Source organism: Prunus mume, linkage group LG7, assembly GCF_029339155.1.
Source record: "Prunus mume cultivar Tortuosa linkage group LG7, ASM2933915v1, whole genome shotgun sequence".
Taxonomy (NCBI): domain Eukaryota; kingdom Viridiplantae; phylum Streptophyta; class Magnoliopsida; order Rosales; family Rosaceae; genus Prunus; species Prunus mume.
The window spans coordinates 21,957-40,471 of record NC_142704.1 but is presented as its reverse complement, the minus strand read 5'-3'; the positions used below and the strand labels follow the sequence as shown (position 1 = coordinate 40,471).

General features: G+C 44.7%; 1 pseudogene; it reads right to left on the bottom strand.

Annotated features, from left to right (window-relative positions):
* Positions 1-818: 818 nt before the first annotated feature.
* Positions 819-18,515, bottom strand: LOC103337365 (subtilisin-like protease 4; annotated as a pseudogene).

Below are 18,515 nucleotides of genomic sequence, written 5' to 3'. Positions count from 1 at the left end.
TAGTTTTGATATTATTTAAAATAGGGTTTCATTAGGTGGAGATGAAGAAGACAATGGTGGTTGCAGTGGTTTGTAAATGGTAATTACTTTGAGGTTAAAAATTGTGGAAGCTTTGGATAATTACAGAACATTCGAAGAAAACCAAGTATAACCGAGCGGCTACATCAGATTCGCTAGCTGCATTTAGTTATTTTTTTATTAAAAATCTTATAGCCGCACGGCTATACTATTTATGACACGTGGCAAACCGGGCGCTAGGCCCTAGAAGTCAGGCGGGAGGTCCTTGACAGTATAGCCGTTAGTATAGCCGTGGGGCCATACTGCGGGTTAGTATAGCCGCTCGGCTATACTATGGTTTTTATTGTAAAAATAGTATAGCCGATCGGCTATACTATTTTTGACATGCCTCCCAGCGTGCTTTTTTTTTTATAGCCGCGATTTTTTATTTTAAAAACGGCTATACGAGTTTTTGTCGGCGGGTGCTAGCGCGAGTCCGCTGTCCTTTTTAATTATAAATAGTATAGTCGTGTGGCTATACGCTGGTTTTTTTAAAAGCCCGCTATACTCGGTTTATATTATTAAAAATAGTAGAGCCGCGTGGCTATACGATTTTTGACACATAGCGAAATGAACGCTAGGCACCAAGCGGGCCTTTTTTTAATAAATAGTATATCCGTTTGGCTATACTTGGTTTTTTTTAATAAAAAGAGTATAGCCAATTGGCTATACTACGGTTTTTTATTATAAAATATAGTAGTAGCCGGGTGGCGATACGCATGATTTTTTTATTTTTTTAAAGTGTTATTGTTAATGACATGTTAATTAAACATGACAGATATCGGACTTCTAACACTACGATAAAAAGAAACCCACTTCCGATATCCTTCAGCAAATTGGTTTCTTGCTTCCCAAGTACTGTCGTTTGTTTGAGTAGATGTCATTGCTGTCTGCTTCACCTCAGTGAATGCAATTACATCAGGCACGGTGATATCAACACCGTTGAGAATGCAGAGCCAACATTAGTCACTGTCCTTGTGTCTGGGCCTGGGACCGTATGCAACCAAAAGTGAAGGATAGTTGAGTTGTGCTGCAGGTATGCCTTTTGGACTTTAGCACTGTATGTTGTGTTGTGTGATCATACCTATCTCACTGTCTGTAAGATTCAAGTCACAAAAGTAATTGCCATACTCATCAGGATGGATGTCGTAGACTAACCTCATATCGCTTGCTTTTGATGGGTTAACATGTCCAGCACCAATAGCAATGAATTTGGCTGGAAGAAGATCAGAATCAAGAATTGGGTTTCCTTCAAGATTTAAAACATCAGCTGCTGTCATGATTGCAGATTTTATCGCGGCCGGAGACCAGTCAGGGTGCGCACTCTTGATCAAAGCTGCGATGCCACTTGTATTTGATCCCTCTTTGATTTGATTGTTGCCATAATGTTACAAAGTAGAATCATGTGATTTCTGTCATAAGATTACAAATTAGCGGGGAAGATCAGTCTGCAATGGAGAAGCCAGTACACCATATCCATATGTGTGGTCATTTCTTTCTTTCATAGGACAGCACATTTAGTTACTGAAAGTTGACAAATTTGCATGGTACTTAACCTGTCTTGGGAGCCTATCTTAATTTGGCAGATTCAAATTTTGGTCTTCACTCAAGGCTTGGTTATCTGATATAAGATACTATTTGAATATGAGTAACACTTAAGGTCAATTGGAATTTTTGATATATTTCATTTGCTTTCTTAAGAGGAACAACTAGAACAGCCTGTCTAAATGAATTCAAGTGCTTCCCCTTTACTTGGTCAAGATATAAGTGCACACGAACTTTTCTTCTTTTAATTTTTTCTAGTTATACAATAAAACATATTTATATTAGAAGGATGCATATATATTGATATCACTTTCTGGGATACATATAGAGGTTGCTGTAGAGTTTAAACTGAACTTTTCTAAGGTGTGAGTAGCAGCATCCTATCGTCATTTTTGAATGCGACAAAAATTGGGCTACTAACTGTTGGTGTGTAATCCTTCAGCCGAGTTTTTGGAGCTAAAGGAATTGTGTCTGCTCTGTTTTCATTTCTTTTAGTAGTTTATTTTTTTTTTTCTTCAGCTTTATTGTGCACCCTTGGATCACAGTCCAAGTGTTTTAATCTCTAGCATAGGATTAAGTGACATGTGTAAGCATCTAATAGGATGCTAGAACTTGAGCTTATTGTAAATATGGTACAGGGAAGAATATCTCTTTTTTTTCTTCTCTCTGCCTAACGATTATAACCAAACAGTGGAACAAATATGAAATATACAGAAGCATTTTTCATTCTCTAGAGCAACGCTCTCTCTCAATTTTTTCTGTGATTTTCTTCTTTGCTCCCAAAATATCCAAAATATGAAATGCTGAAACAAAGAATTCTAACATGGTATCGCGAGCCAGGTTCGATTGCTTGAGCTGGGCGTGAATCTGTGATTGAATCGGAGAAATTGGGTTTTGTTTGAGCTAAACTTGAGCTCATCCTGAAGATCGCGATTTCTCAAATCCAATGTCTAATATGGCAGGATCGAGTACCTCTGAGCTGCGAACTCCAATTTTCAATGGAGAAAATTATGAGTTATGGAGTATCAGAATGAAAACTATTCTGAAATCTCATGGTTTATGGGATCTGGTCGAGAATGGGTTAAGTGACCTAGATCTGAAGAAGGAGAAAGAGGAGGCTGTAGACACTGAGAAGTCTATGGTGGTTCAGACTCTGATGAAGGATGCTCGTGCACTTGGATTGATCCAAAGTGCTGTTTCAGATCAGCTATTTCCAAGGATTGTGAATGAGGAAACTTCGAAGGGAGCTTGGGATATTCTGAAGCTGGAATTCAGAGGAGATAAACAGGTACGAAATGTCAAATTGCAAGGGCTGCGTAGGGAATTTGAATATACCCGCATGAAGGATAGTGAATCTTTATCTGTATATCTGGTTAGGTCGTTTGATATAGTAAATCATATGAAGAGTTATGGTGAGGAACTATCTAGAGAGAGAATTGTCCAGAAGCTATTGTTTAGTTTGCCTAAATCTTATGATTCTATCTGCTCTGTAATTGAACACTCTAAGGACCTTGAAACTCTTGAGGTTCAAGAAGTTGTTGCTTCACCGAAGAGCTTTGAGCTCAGATTGGATAGACACACTGAGAATTCTACAGAAAAAGCCTTCTCTAGTCTGAATGTTGGTAGGAAAAACCCTGAAAATGGAATTGCTTCAGCAGATCAAATACCTCAGAAAAATTGGAAATCCAATGACGGAAACAAAATGGCCTGCAAACATTGTGACAAATTTCATTATGGCAAATGTTGGTATGAAGGGAAACCCAAATGCCATGGTTGTGGGAAGCCTGGACATATGATCAGAGATTGCTATGGACACAAGAATGTGCAGAGAGTGAATTATGCAAATCAGGAGGAAGATTGTGGCACTTTATTTTATGTGTGTAATGCTGCAACTGATGTGAAGGTAAATCACTCTTGGTCTATTGACAGTGGTTGTAGTAACCACATGACAGGAGATGAGGGACTTTTGGTCAATATTCAAAGGAATTTGAGCTCTAAGGTGAAGATGGGAACTGGAGAAGTGGTCCCAGTTGCTGGAAAAGGGATTTTGGTGATAAAAACTAAGTTAGGCAAGAAGCACATTCATGAAGTAATGCTTGTACCTGGCCTTGAAGAAAATCTGCTTAGTGTTGGGCAAATGATGGAACATGGCTATCACCTTATGTTTGGAGGAAATGTGGTGAGTGTTTATGACAATCAGTCACTAGAAAATCTGATTGTGAAGGTGCAGATGACAAATAACAGATGCTTTCCATTGACAATGATGCCTGCGAGTGAGTTGGTCCTAAAAGCAAGTGTCACACATTGCTTGCAGACATGGCATAAGAGGCTGGGGCATTTAAATGAAAGAAGTATAAAATTGCTTGAGAATCAAGGGATGGTTCATGGCTTACCTCACTTGGAGCAGAAGTTAGTTGTATGTGATGGTTGTATGCTTGGAAAACAAGCATAGGGATTCTTTCCCTTTGGAATCCACTTGGAGAGCTTCAAACCCTTTGGAATTGGTTCACACAGACATATGTGGACCAATGAAAACAGAATCACTATCTGGAAACAGGTACTTTCTACTGTTTACAGATGATTTTACTAGAATGTCATGGGTGTACTTCATCAGAAATAAGTCAAGTGCATTGGAATGTTTTAGAAAATTCAAAGCTATGACTGAGCTGCAAAGTGGGTATAAGATAAAAGGCTTGAGAAGTGACAGGGGTGGAGAGTTTCTATCTGGAGAATTCAACAAGTTTTGTGAGGAATCTGGTATTCAAAGGCAGCTAACTATGGCATATTCTCCACAGCAAAATGGAGTGGCCGAGAGGAAGAACAGGACAGTAGTGGAAATGGCCAAGTCCATGTTGCATGAGAAAGGTGTTCCCTATGAGTTTTGGGCAGAAGCTGTAAATACAGCAGTCTATTTGCTGAATAGATGTCCTACCAAGGCTCTTAACAAGATAACACCATTTGAAGCTTATACTGGCAGAAAACCTAGGAATTGCCCATTTAAAAATATTTGGATCTCCTTGTCATGTGCTTATTCCTTCAGCATTGAGGCATAAGCTTGAAGAAAACAGTCACAAGTGTATTTTTGTAGGCTATGGTCTCTGTGAAAAGGGATATAGGCTGTTTGATCCAAGTACTAGGAAGATAATTCTGTCCAGAGATGTGCAATTTGATGAAAATGGCTTATGGAAGTGGGAAATACAAATGAAGAAGAGATGGTAGTCCCTTTGCCTACTGAGAATCAAAGCTGTGAACCAAGTCAAAGCTTGGATACATCACTGCAAATGGATGAAGAAGTCACATTACAAGCTAAACCAAGTCAAAGCTTGGATACACAAACTCAAATAGTTGAAGATACCACTCTGCAAGATGAAGGCATAGGTGAAAGTTCTCATTTCTTTGATCACACACCAAAGAAATGGAGAAGTGTAAGTGAAATCATGGCTAAGTGTAATGTGTGTATCGTGGAACCTGAAAATTATGAAGATGCAGCTCAAGATGAGTCATGGAGAAAGGCAATGGAAGCTGAACTGGAAATGATAGAAAAAAATGACACTTGGAAACTTGTCGAGAGACCATTTGCTAAACCTGTGATTGGTGTTAAGTGGGTCTACAAGACTAAACTGAATCTAGATGGTACTGTGCAGAAAAACAAGGCTCGTTTAGTGGCTAAAGGCTACTCACAAAAGCCCGGTATTGATTACAATGAGACTTTTGCCCCTGTGGCAAGGCTAGACACCATTAGGACTTTGATTGCTCTTGCTGCACATAAGGAATGGAGCTTGTATCAACTAGATGTGAAATCTGCATTTCTTAATGGAGTTTTAAAGGAGGAAGTATATGTGGAGCAACCACAAGGATTTGTAAAGAAGGATGAGGAAACAAAGGTATACAAGTTACACAAAGCTTTGTATGGTTTGAAGCAAGCACCAAGAGCTTGGTATGACGAGATTGATGCCTATTTCAACAAGGCTGGTTTCAAGAAAAGTCCAAGTGAGGCAACTTTATATGTTAAGGCAGAAGGTTCAGATGTTCTTATTGTTTCTCTATATGTTGATGACATAGTGTACACGGGTAGCAGCTCTCAAATGAATGAAGAATTTAGGAGAGATATGATGGAACACTATGAGATGACAGATTTGGGAGTATTACACCATTTTCTTGGAATGAGGGTGATACAGTCTAAACAAAGCATTTTCTTGCATCAGAAGAAGTATGGACAGAAGCTGGTTAAAAATTTGGTTTGAAAGATTGCAAAATAGTGGCTACACCACTTGCAATGAATGAGAAGTTAAGTAAGAATGATGGAAGTAAGGCTGCAGATGAAGGAGAATATAGACAAATTGTGGGCAGTTTGCTCTACTTGACTGCAACTAGGCCTGACATAATGTTTGCAGCTAGCCTCTTGGCAAGATTCATGCACAATCCCACCAAGAAACACATGGGAACTGCTAAAAGGGTATTGAGATACATTCAAGGAACAATAGACTTTGGAATTGTATTTGAGAAAGGAAACGAAACTACTCTTATTGGCTATTGTGATAGTGATTGGGCAGGAAGTGAAGATGACATGAGGAGTACCTCAGGGTATGCTTTTACTATGGGATCGGGAGTGTTTTCATGGGCTTCAATTAAGCAAAATACAGTTGCTTTGTCTACAGCAGAGGCAGAATATATAAGTGCTGCAGAGGCTACTTCTCAAGCAAAGTGGCTGAGATTTGTACTTGAAGATTTTGGAGAAGAACAGATTGAAGGAACACAGATAATGTGTGATAACACATCAGCAATTGCTATGGCAAAGAACCCTGTTTTCCACCAGAAGTCAAGGCACATTAACAGAAAGTTTCATTTCATTCGAGAAGCAATTCAAGCCAAGGAGATAGAACTTGTCTACTGCAGAACTGAGGAGCAAATTGCAGATATTCTGACTAAAGCTTTGCCTAAGGACAAGTTTGCATACTTAAGGGAATTACTTGGTGTTAAGTCGGCTAAAGGATTAGAAGGGAAATGTTGGTGTGTAATCCTTCAGCCGAGTTTTTGGAGCTAAAGGAATTGTGTCTGCTCTGTTTTCATTTCTTTTAGTAGTTTATTTTTTTTTTCTTCAGCTTTATTGTGCACCCTTGGATCACAGTCCAAGTGTTTTAATCTCTAGCATAGGATTAAGTGACATGTGTAAGCATCTAATAGGATGCTAGAACTTGAGCTTATTGTAAATATGGTACAGGGAAGAATATCTCTTTTTTTTCTTCTCTCTACCTAACGATTATAACCAAACAGTGGAACAGATATGAAATATATAGAAGCATTTTTCATTCTCTAGAGCAACGCTCTCTCTCAATTTTTTCTGTGATTTTCTTCTTTGCTCCCAAAATATCCAAAATATGAAATGCTAAAACAAAGAATTCTAACACTAACACCATGTTCAGCAGAAATCCATTGCAGGGAGCCTCGAGCAAATAACTTATGGCCAGCACTCTGACTATAGCCCTCATCCTCTAGGCTGAAAGTCACTTTGTAAGTTGTGTCTGTTTCAGCAGTGAACACAATCTCCTCAGGCTTTACTTGAATGCTTACTCCCTCTGGAGAAACAACCTTCACAGTGTAATTTGATGAAGCTCACCAACATTAGTTCAAATTGTGATTCGTATGCTTTTATCTTGGAGCAGTTCACTGTTTTTTGTGTTATTGCTTCTACCTCTTTGTCTTTGTACTTGAAACCGCACAAATAAGGAATGTAATCGTCTGGTTGGATGTCATAGACAAGCCCCAGATCGTTTGCTTTGGAGGGGTTAACATGGCCTGCACCAGTGGCAAAGAGTTCAGGGAGCATAATTGTAGTCAAGAATGGGCTTGTCTTCATGATCAGTACATCGCCAGTTGTCATCATTGCACACTTAATAGCAGTGGTGACCAGTCAGGGTGTGAGCTCTTGAGCAATGCTGTTGTACCATCGACGAGGACATGACATCGAGGTACCCGAACTCACCGAAAATGATGAGTCGACGGACGGTGCTCCAAGAATATTTCCTCCAGGTCCAATAATGTCCGGTTTGAATCCCGGGGCTTGCTGCATATGGACCTTGTTTATACCCAAAATAAGCAACCTATGAGAGCCAGACACGTGGAATAAAACCGCGCTCCACTATGGTAGCCTTCGACACCATCCCTACTGAACCCGTGGCTAAGGCAACATTTCCTTCGGGGCATGTGGCAGTCCCACAATTGGAGTCCACAGTCCTACATCGAAATTTTAAACAACTTGCACACCTCCCAAGGTCTATAAAAGAGAATAATTATCCCAAGAAGGAGGTAATCAGAACTTACGGCATACTGCCTATTGATCTGTAGTCTAACTTTACTAAATCCGTGATTTACTTAAGCATTGAGAGCCTTCGGCGGTACCACACCGGTGCCCTAGGTCTTACTGAGCGTTTGCTATCTTGCATCACATGCCCTACCGAGGCCCGGGAATACCGAAGGCTCCATATCACTAAGTTACGCGAAAGTGCCAAACCATTTTTGCGTCAAGTAGCTTGTCCGTGGGAATCGACAGAAAATTGACCCATATTTGTCCGTAATACATGGGGACCACTTTAGTACCAACGCTCTTATCGGAGGAGGGGTTACCGCTCGCAGGCCAAGCGGTGCTACCTGCGCTGCCCCTGCACTCCCTTTGGTAATACACTAGTAATTCAAACTACGAGGCAGAGCTTCGGCTCAAATCACTTCCCTTCGGAAGGATATGGCAAAGCTCCAAGAACATAACAACCTCCTCGCGTCCAAAGTAGACGAAACCCCGGCTGCTCAATCAACAGAAACGCAGAATATCCAAGCTACGGAATCTTCCCAGTCTGCGGACTCCCAATCGCGTAAGAAGGGGAAGATGGGGCAAAGGCAACGCCTGCAGCTTCCAAAGCAGTTGGTAGTCCGGCTCCACGGTACTAGCCTCACATACCGAAGAAGGTTTACACCGATTGTCGCCATCGAATCAACGACAAGGGGGCCGAACGGCAGAGTCCCCTATCAGGATTAATGCCCGCTGCGGGACTCACGGATGAGGGTCCTTGAAACAAATCACCCCTTAGAAAGGTCTAAAGGTTTGAATCGGAGGTAGAATCTGACGATGAATATGTCCCCTCCAAGGGCACCGAATCGAACTGCCTTTCGAAACTCCCACGGAGTATTGGAAGGCAAGACCATCGAGTCCGTGGAGAACTTTCGAAGAGTATGGTTTCGAGGAGGTCCCGAGCAGAGACCCCGCTATCCGTCTGCTCTTCCAAAAGATTCGAAGATGGAGAACGATAGAACCCGCTCCCAAGAGCCCGATCGGGCAAGCCGGCCAGACCGTTCACCGAACGCATAAAATGTTCGCGGCGGGATAGGGATATACAGCCACTTCGGATACCGTTCTACACGATGTCGAAGACCCTTAACGCACCTTCACTCATTCCAATCGCAATGGATGCAAGGGTCTAGCGACGAAGGGCAAGTGTCGTTGTTCCCATCCTCCCTTACCAAGCGCATTAAACTGGTTTTACCATTTGGAGCCGGGATGGTAGACTCCTTCGACGAATTGAAGCAGATTTTCCTTAATCATTTTATGATCCGACAGATCACCGTCACTGCCGATGATCTGTATACGATTCGACAGAGAGAAGACGAACCCTACAGGAGTACGCAGCACGCTTTAGTCACGAGTACCTGTGTCTCAGAACCGACGATAGGGCAGCCTACGATGCCTTTAAGAGTGGCTTTCGGTCCTCTCACTTTCGGTACCTCGTACACAGCAGAATGGCGCACATATGACGAGTTAATGAAGCAAGCGGCGATCCACGCCAAGGCGAATATTTCAACTCCAAATTCGGGCCTTCACTCGGCAAGATGAGCCAACATTAAAAGGTTATCCTGTGCAGAGATCACCATACCCCACAAGAAAGTGTGACGAGCCTTCGACAGGGCACAAGCGAAGGATGACCGTGATAATCAGCAGGGAAGTTCAGAGAAGGGACGAGGAAAATGCGGTCGCAATGACCACCGAGCACCATTGCCGAACCACGATCGCACGTGGGAAGTCTTTACTTTGTTGAACACGACCTATGAGGTAGTCTTGATGAATGAAAACGAGATAATACCCAAGCCAAATAACCGAAACCCCAATCGGCAGGACAATCGGGATACGAATAAATTCTGTCGATACCATCAGCATAACAATCACAACACTGAAGACTGCATAAGCCTAAGGAAGATCGTTGAGAGATTGATTCGAGAGGGATGGACCAATATATTGCTAGACCTCAGCAGTCACTAGTTCCGAACGCAAACCGACCAATCAACATGATCAGCACCATCAGCGGAGGTCCCACTTTGGCGGGATTATCAAACCGATCGGTGAAGCATTACGTTCGTGCAGCTCACTACCCTCAAGTCTTCGGCATAGAGGTCAACCAGCACAACAAGGTGCCAAAGGTGGGATGAGAACCTATCACTTTCTGTGAGGAAGAAGAGGAAGGGGTCATTTATCCCCATGACGACCCGATGATCATCCGGGCTGAAATCGTTGACTATGATGTGGGACGGGTGCTGATCGACAATGGAAGCTCAAACGTAATCTTTGCCGATGCTTTCAAGGGAATGGGAGTGGCAGATAGCCTGGCAGATAACCCCATTGTTGAGCTTCAGGACCTAGTCCGGCCGATCAGCAAAGGTCGTCATCGCCCATCGCCTTCGGCGTTCCCATGGAAAACAATGATCTACGACCAATTCCTTATTTTTGACTACCCGACGGCATACAACGTCATCATCGGACGAACGGCACTCACCGAATCAAGGCTCACCTGTCCATCCACATTGTTGATGAAGTTCCCTACCGCAATGATATCGGCATCATCCGAGGAGACCACCACGGACGTGCTATGCGATCGCTCAAATTAGTAGCTTGCAAACCTCCGGAAGCCATGTCGTGCATGGGCTATCGAACGTAGCGGGCCTATAGACGACCCAATAGAGGAAATGCCAACACCGATAGCGACCCTGCCGAAGAACTCAAAACAAGAATCGAATGAAGAGTATCCCGACCGGTGTGTAAAGATCGGCACCACCTCAAACCCCACCACCGGACGCAGTTCATTGACTTCTTGCGACACCATGCCGAGGTCTTTGCTTGGTCTTATGACGATATGCCCGGCATATCCCCGCACGCCATCACCACAAGCTCAAGATCTCCCTTCCTATAAGCCCGCCGCAGCGGCGTTCTTATGATGCCGAACGGCACGAGGCCATGCGCATCGAATTTGACAAGCTTAAAGTCATCGGCTTTATTAGGGAAGCCACGTACCTGTCTCGCTTGCAAACTCGGTCATGGTTCGAAAGGGCAATGGCGGATGGCGAATGTGTCAAGACTATACTGACTTGAGCAAGGCTTGTCCAAATGATAGTTTTCCTTTGTCCAGGATCGACCAGCTTGTTGACGCGATTGCCGGTCACGAGTTGCTCAGTTTCATGGACTCCTATTCGGGATACAACTAGATCTTCATGCACCCTGCCGACAACGAACATACGGCATTCATCACAGATCGGGTATCGCATAACGCTATGTCGCTCGACTTGAAAACGAGGGCAACATATCAAAGGCTTGTCAACCGAATTTTTGCCAAACACATCGGCAGCATCATAGAGGTGTATGTCGACGATATGCTAGTCAAGGCCGAACGATAGGGGAGCATTTAGAAAACCTGGCCCTCATGTTCAGTATACTAAAAGATTACCGAATGAGACTAAACCCAACGGCGCGCCGTGTGTCTTCAGTGCAAGTTTCGATTTTATGATCGCTAGAGAGGAATCGAAGCCAATCCTGAGAAAATGAAAGCCATAATCGACATGGAGATGCCGAAGACGCATAAGGACATTCAAAGCCTTACCGGACATGTCGCTGCCTTAAAGCATTTCATCTCCAAGGCCACCGATAAATGTGTACCGTTCTTTAAGGCCTTGAAATGGGGCAAACAGAATATCACATGGACTGCCGAATGCGACAAGACATTTCAAGACCTAAAGAACTATATGAGCAGAGCATCGAAGCCACTTCGTGAGAGGTTCTGCTTCTATCTCTCGGTATCCAAGATCGCCGTCGGTTCAATATTCATACGCAGACCGAGAAGGCGGAGCTATCGATATTTTATGTCAGCAAAGCACTGCAGAGCGCAGAGCTTCGGTATCCCCCCTTGGAGGAGCTAGCACTAGCCCTTGTTGTCTCAGTTAGAAGGCTCCACCCATACTTCCAGGCGCACGAGATCACAGTTTTGACCAATCAACCGCTTCGGCAAGTACTACAAAAACCAGAAACATTCGGCCGATTGATCAAATGGGTGATCGAGCTCGGGGAGTTTGACATACAGTTCAAGCTAAGGCCTACCGAGAAGGGTCAAGCTGTCGCGGACTTCATTTCCGAACGTTGAAACCGTGGATCCAGAAAGGTTGAATGCCGAATAATTTGATCCTTCCATTCCTGTATGGACCCGCACGTCGACGGCTCGGCAAATCAACAAGGGTGTAGGGCTGGTCTGGTATTGACTACTCCAGACGGAACAAAGATCGAATATGCCCTCCGATTCAACTTCAGAACCTCTAACAACAAGGCGGAGAATGAGGCTCTCTTGGCCAGCCTTCGGCTAGCCAAAAGCATGAGGGCAATACAAATCGTTATTCACAGTGACTCCCAACTAATAGTGAATCAAATAACGGCAGACTACGCAGCGAAGGATGCCTCTATGTCCGCCTACCTATCAGCAGCCCACCAACTCTTAAAGAAGTTCCAGGCCTACGAGATTCGCAGTCCCGGATCGAAAACGATCACGCCGATGCACTCTCACATTTGGCTTCGCAATAAATGATAAGATCGGAAGGAAGGTGTCGGTGGAGATACTATCCCAGCCAAGCACGACAACTGCTGAAGTATGTACCGACGGTACGAGGGCACATGGATGTTTCCAATTTATGCTTTCTTAACAAGCGGGACTCGCCACCGACAAGTCCCAAGCACGGAAGCTACGCTACCGATCAGCGAGATACATAGTCAACGCGATTTATATCTCAGACAAATGAGGCTGTACCACGTCGTATCGAAATGCCTCACCGAGGAGTAGGGAACTACGTCCTTCGGGAAATCCATAGCAGAGTCTGCAGTGACCATTCAGGGTCCCGATCGTTGGTACACAAAGCCTTCCGGCAGGGGTATTTTTGGCCGACTTTGCACCAAGATGCAAATGCGTTAGTAAAAAAGTGCGACAAATGCCAATGATTCGGTAGTGTGCCTTACATTCCTGCCGAGCCTCTATCACTGATCGTAAGCCCATGGCTTTTCGCCCAGTGGGGACTAGACTTGATCGGTCCGATGCCACAAGGCAAGGGACAGGTAAAGTACGCTGTTATTGCCATGGACTACTTCACCAAATGGGTACAGGCTGAAGCTTTAGCAACAATAACGGCAGATAGAATGGAAGATTTCATTTGGATGAACATTTGCTACCGATTTGGTATCCCCTATGCCACCATCACCGATAACGGCAGGCAATTCGATTCGGAAGTCTTTAGGCAGTTCTACACTCGCCTCAAGATCAATCTTTTCTTCGCTTCGCCAGCTTACCCCCAATCGAATGGTCAAATCAAAGCAATGAATAAAATAGTGAAGAAGCTACTAAAACGACAACTTGACAAGGCCAAAAGAGCCTGACCGGAAAAACTTCCAGAAGCATTATGGGCTATCCGGACATCCTACCGAACGACAACTGGGGAAACACCCTTCTCTCTTACCTTCGGTTCAGAAGCAATGGTTCTTGTGGAGATCGGAGAGTCCTATTACCGAATAGAAACCCATACTCCCAAAGCAAATGAGGAGGCACTTGCATTAAGCCTCGACCTGATCGAGGAACGCCGAGCGTAGGCCAACCTTCGGAATGAAGCCTATAAACACCGCGTCACTCGGTATTACGACTCCAGAGTTAGATCCCGCTCTTTCGAGTCGGTGATTGGTTATGCGAAAAGTCTCTCTGGCAACTAAGAACCCCACGGAAGGAACCCTTGGACTTTCTTGGGAAGGACCTTACGAGATCATCGGCATCCAGCGGTCGGGAACATATCGGCTCAGAGATTCCAACGGAAAGGCCCTCGGTCATCCTTGGAACGTAGACCATTTGAAATATTATTTTAAATGAAGTCACCTAGCTCACGGTAGTATAAAAGTGTAACTCATGAAACTGTAACCTTGCCTTCGGCACCATTTATGAAGAAGTTTTCGGCTTATTTTGCTCACAACCTTCGGTATAATGAATCACTTTTTCATTAATTAACGCAACACCTTAAGCCTATTTTCGAGTTATCAATCTCTAAGCCAATTACCGATCGGAAGTTAACTTGGGAATTTGTCTCTTACTCTCAGCCTTCGCTAGTAAGCTTTTATTTAGCCATCGGCACGTAAAAGTAGTTATGTCTTACCGATTACGGGTGCACTCATTTTGTGTCTGATACTAGCCTACGGCAGTTAATCCTGTAGTTTCTTTTCCATAATTAAAGGTGTTCGGGTTCTGTCTCTAACTAGCCTTCGGCAGTGAGAGTCTACTCCCGATTCATTTACAAAGCGATTGAGCCCTAAGGTTGTTACCAACCTCGAGCTCACTTGGAACTTGCTAAGTGATACTAGTTAGCCCTCGGCAACAATGTGAGAACACAGTTAATTAACGAAAACATAAATACTACCGATAGAGTAGACACTTTAAGATTTAAAAATAGCTTAAAATTAAAAAGATGCCCTCGGCACCAAGATGTTCAGAAGAACTGCCTTATGGCAGATACGATAATACAAATTATAAAAAGAAATAAATAAAAACTCCTAGGCGGCGGCATCCTCATCGTCGGCGTTGGCACCCTCAACGGCAGCAGCTTGGTTACAAAGTCCTTAGCGGTGAAGGCCTCTTTCAAGGCCATCCCCTTCGTAATCCTCGATCATCTCTTCGGTGAGGCCTTCCGAAAGGGGAGGAGGGTCAGCAATGAACTTAAGGTTGAGCTTTCGTCCGGGATTGTACCTTTTGAATCTGTAGAGCAGATCCGCCATCTCCACACCGACCTCCTTGTCCAGTGGGATGGAGAACTCGATCGACTGACGGAAGCTCCTTATTACCTCCCGAACGGCAGCGTCAATCTCCGAAGTCTTGGCCCGCTCCGATTCTTCTAGTGCCACCTGGACGGCATCCTTTGCCTCCTCGGCCTCCTTTGCCGCCAGCTGAGCCCCTTCCATAGTTGTCATCATCTCCGCGAGCTTGGCAAGGGTCCGATCTTCGATCCACCCCACCGCAGTCACGCCTCCGCCTGCCGTTCGCCTTCTTGCCTTGAAGGCCTATCATTAGGCGCCGCTTGGAGGACTCGTTCATCCTCTTCGCCTCGGCAGCCCTCCTTTCTTCTGTCACGCACAAGCAAGGATCGATAAGAGTTTTATTCTAGCGATAACGAACTCACGATGAACGATTACACTCAGCAGGGTCGACAAGTTGTGCTTGGATGAGGTTGGCCGTGAAAAGGAACTGGGGTACACCTCTTAATGGCGTGGACCTTGCTCCTCGCCCTCTCGACTTGCCGAATCTCGATTGGGTAAGGATCGGCTGCTTCAGTTCGCCTACAAGAAAAACAACAAAAAGAAGACGGTTAATCTCAATAGAGGTATTACCGCAACGCATCAACGGCATGTCATCCTACGGTAACTGGAAAGTCATAGGGATAGGGAATTGACAGCTGTCCCCAAGGCGACTCCCGCCTCCGAAATGGGCACCGCCGATTCCTCCATGACTTATGAGAAGTCGGCACCGCGCCACAAAGTGACCCGCTCTGTAGCCCGAGATTCGCTGTACTCCATCCACCGTGGTCGGCAATCTTTGATTTTGTGATGTGTCAGATACGAGAACTACTCGTATGAGGGCTCTCCTTCACCAAGGCTGTTATTACTCCCATCAAGGCCACCCGAGTTTGGGTTAAATTGGCCAGAGCGTAGCGATCGGGCTAAGATTCTCTGAATCTGCTACAACGGCAATCGAGTGCCTTGAATGAGGACGTCCGTAAACAAAACCACATCGCCGTCCCTTCGGTTTGCTAAGCGATTCGGTGGCACCCGGAATCCTCATTTTTACCGAATCTGGGATACGGTACTCCACCCTATACTTAGCGATCTCCCGCTCGGTTATTTTGTTCGGCACCAAATAGTCAACGCCGAACAAATGCTCCTTCGGCACTCCCATAGGCACCCTCGGATACTAGGATATACTACGAAACCCTAGGGCAGGAAGAAGGTTCGCAGCTGCCTCACCACGGCCGGACGTGGAGGTTTTCGATTAGCAGCGCCGACTCATCGTCTCACGTTTACGCCAAAGTGGCTGCCATCACGGAAGATCGCAGCCAACGGCTTTGGCTGCCTTACCATGAGCCCCTTACCGATCCCGTGGGTAGGGACGGAGGTTGTGACTTCACCGATTATCTCCACATCGGTGTCTTCTCCATCCTCGGCACCGATGTTTTCGGTAGCCTCACTTTCCGAATCGAATGCAGCTAGATGACTCCCCCTCGAAGGCATTTGGCTCACCCTCGTAAAGTGACTCGCTATCAGACATCTACAAAATAGACAAGGAAACTAAGGCTCATGCCGAATACTAGCCTACCGACCCCTACATCGCTACATATGGTGACTAGACTAAACGGAACCCTATGGTCAGTCTAGTTCATGCCAAGGAAGGACGTGGCAGTAATAATTAGAGGGGAGAGTTAAATAAGGGTGCCGAATGGTACCTTAAATCGAGCTGTATAAAGATCACAAACTATGTTACCGATCGCCTTTGTCGAAATTCGCCCTGCTTGCCGTTGGCTATGTTGGAAATCGCCTAATCTACCGTTAGAACATCTCAGAAATCGCCTTGAATGCCGTAAGCTCGCGTCGGAAATCGCCTCAACAGAGCTCTCGTTTCTCACAAACACAAAGTGAATTCCTCTCTGGAGTCACCCTTATTTATAGGGTTCGCAACGGTACACCTCGAAAAACCAAATAGCGACACGCGCTGCGCCTAATGAGTGCTCGCGCCACGTGTCACTCACCTTGTGGGCGATCGACAAGACGCGAGACATGGAAGACGGCGCCAACACATCTCTTCGCATAAACTCGGAGCGACTTTTCGACTTCCCGACTTCACTCGAATGAACACCAACGGAAGGGCCAAGGTTGAGCCCTCCATCTGCTAGATTATCGAACGGCAGACAACATTTCCTGCCGAAGATAATTTCAAGTCCCTTTCCAAGAACTCTCGCAAGAGAACTTGGGGGACTCCTGTTTATACCCAAAATAAGCAGCCTATGATAGCCGACACGTGGAATAAAACCGCACTCCACTATGGTAGCCTTCGGCACCATCCCTATCGAACCCGTGGCTAGGGCAACATTTCTTTGGGGACATGTGGCAGTCCCACAATTGAAGTCCACAGTCCCACATCGAAATTCTAAACAACTTGCACACCTCCCAAGGTCTATAAAAGAGAATAATTATCCCAAAAAGGAGGTAATCAGAACTTACGGCATACTGCCTATTGATCTATAGTCCAACTTTACTAAATCCGTACTTACTTAAGTATCGGAGAGAGTACCACACCGGTGCCCTAGGTCTTACCGAGCGTTTGCTATCTTGCAGATTGCATCCCCTACCGAAGCCCAGGGAATACCGAAGGCCCCATATCACTAAGTTACGCGGGAAAGTGCCAAACCATTTTTCTGCGTCAATAGACCTCTTGAAGAAAATGAAAGCACAATGGGAGAAGATGAGTTTCCTGTTTGAGTTCCTTTGTATAAGATTGTGGCAGTAGGTGTTGAGGTTGAATTTATATAGGCCTTGATTTGCAACCCTACTGCATAAGTCACATGTGTTGCAGGTAGCACATGAGTTTCTGCCGAGATAGTATAGCCATCAAGCTCTTCATTTATTGAGAATCATGGCAACCCCTCCATATTTCTTCACTTCTACCCCTCTAGCAATGCCGGCTTCCCCTCCACGTCCCTGACATAGCACTACCTTTCCTTTCATCATGTCCATGACATTTGCCAACGTTCCCTGATAGCAGAATTCAGATAACGTGTGGTTGCTTGTGGTGGGGTATACAAGAGGTGGCAATGTTATTGGATTCAACAAACCAAGAGGCTGGTAAAGGGATTCACCTTCAAATTCTTCTCCATTTCCACACCGCGCCACGGCTCTGAAACTCCTATCAATGGTGCTTGCTCCAACAGTAAGGATCCATGGAGCTGCATTTTGCACTGTACCATTGAATGGACCAAGATTCACAGGCGAAGCGCTCCCGAGGAAACCCTTTTGGATTGCCGTTATATCATTTACCAAAGATGGGATTGGACCAACGCCAAAGGAGAAGCTGAGCAGATCAACACCACCCTCAATTGCTGCATCAAAGCCCGCCAGTATGTTACTACATACTATGGTTTTTAATATAGCTGGGCGGCTATACTACTGTTTTTTATTATTTAAAAAAGGTATAGCCTTTTTGTCACATGGAGAACCGGGTGCTAGGCGTTGGGCGCCAGGTGGGTGGACTTTTTTAAATTATAAATAGTATAGCCATGTGGATATACTCGGGGTTATTTTTAATAAAAAAAAAAGTATAATCCTAGCTCCCGTTTCATCACGTGTTCAAAAGAATATAGCCGCGCGGCGATACTATTTTTAATTAAAAAATAGTATAGCGCGGCTATACTACTGTTTTTTTATTGTACAAAAATAGTATAGCCCGTGGTGAAGCGGGCACTAGGCGTCAGGCGGGTGGTCCTTTTTTTATATTGTAAATACGGCTATACTATTCTATTGCTTTTGCCTGCTTTGCTGTCAT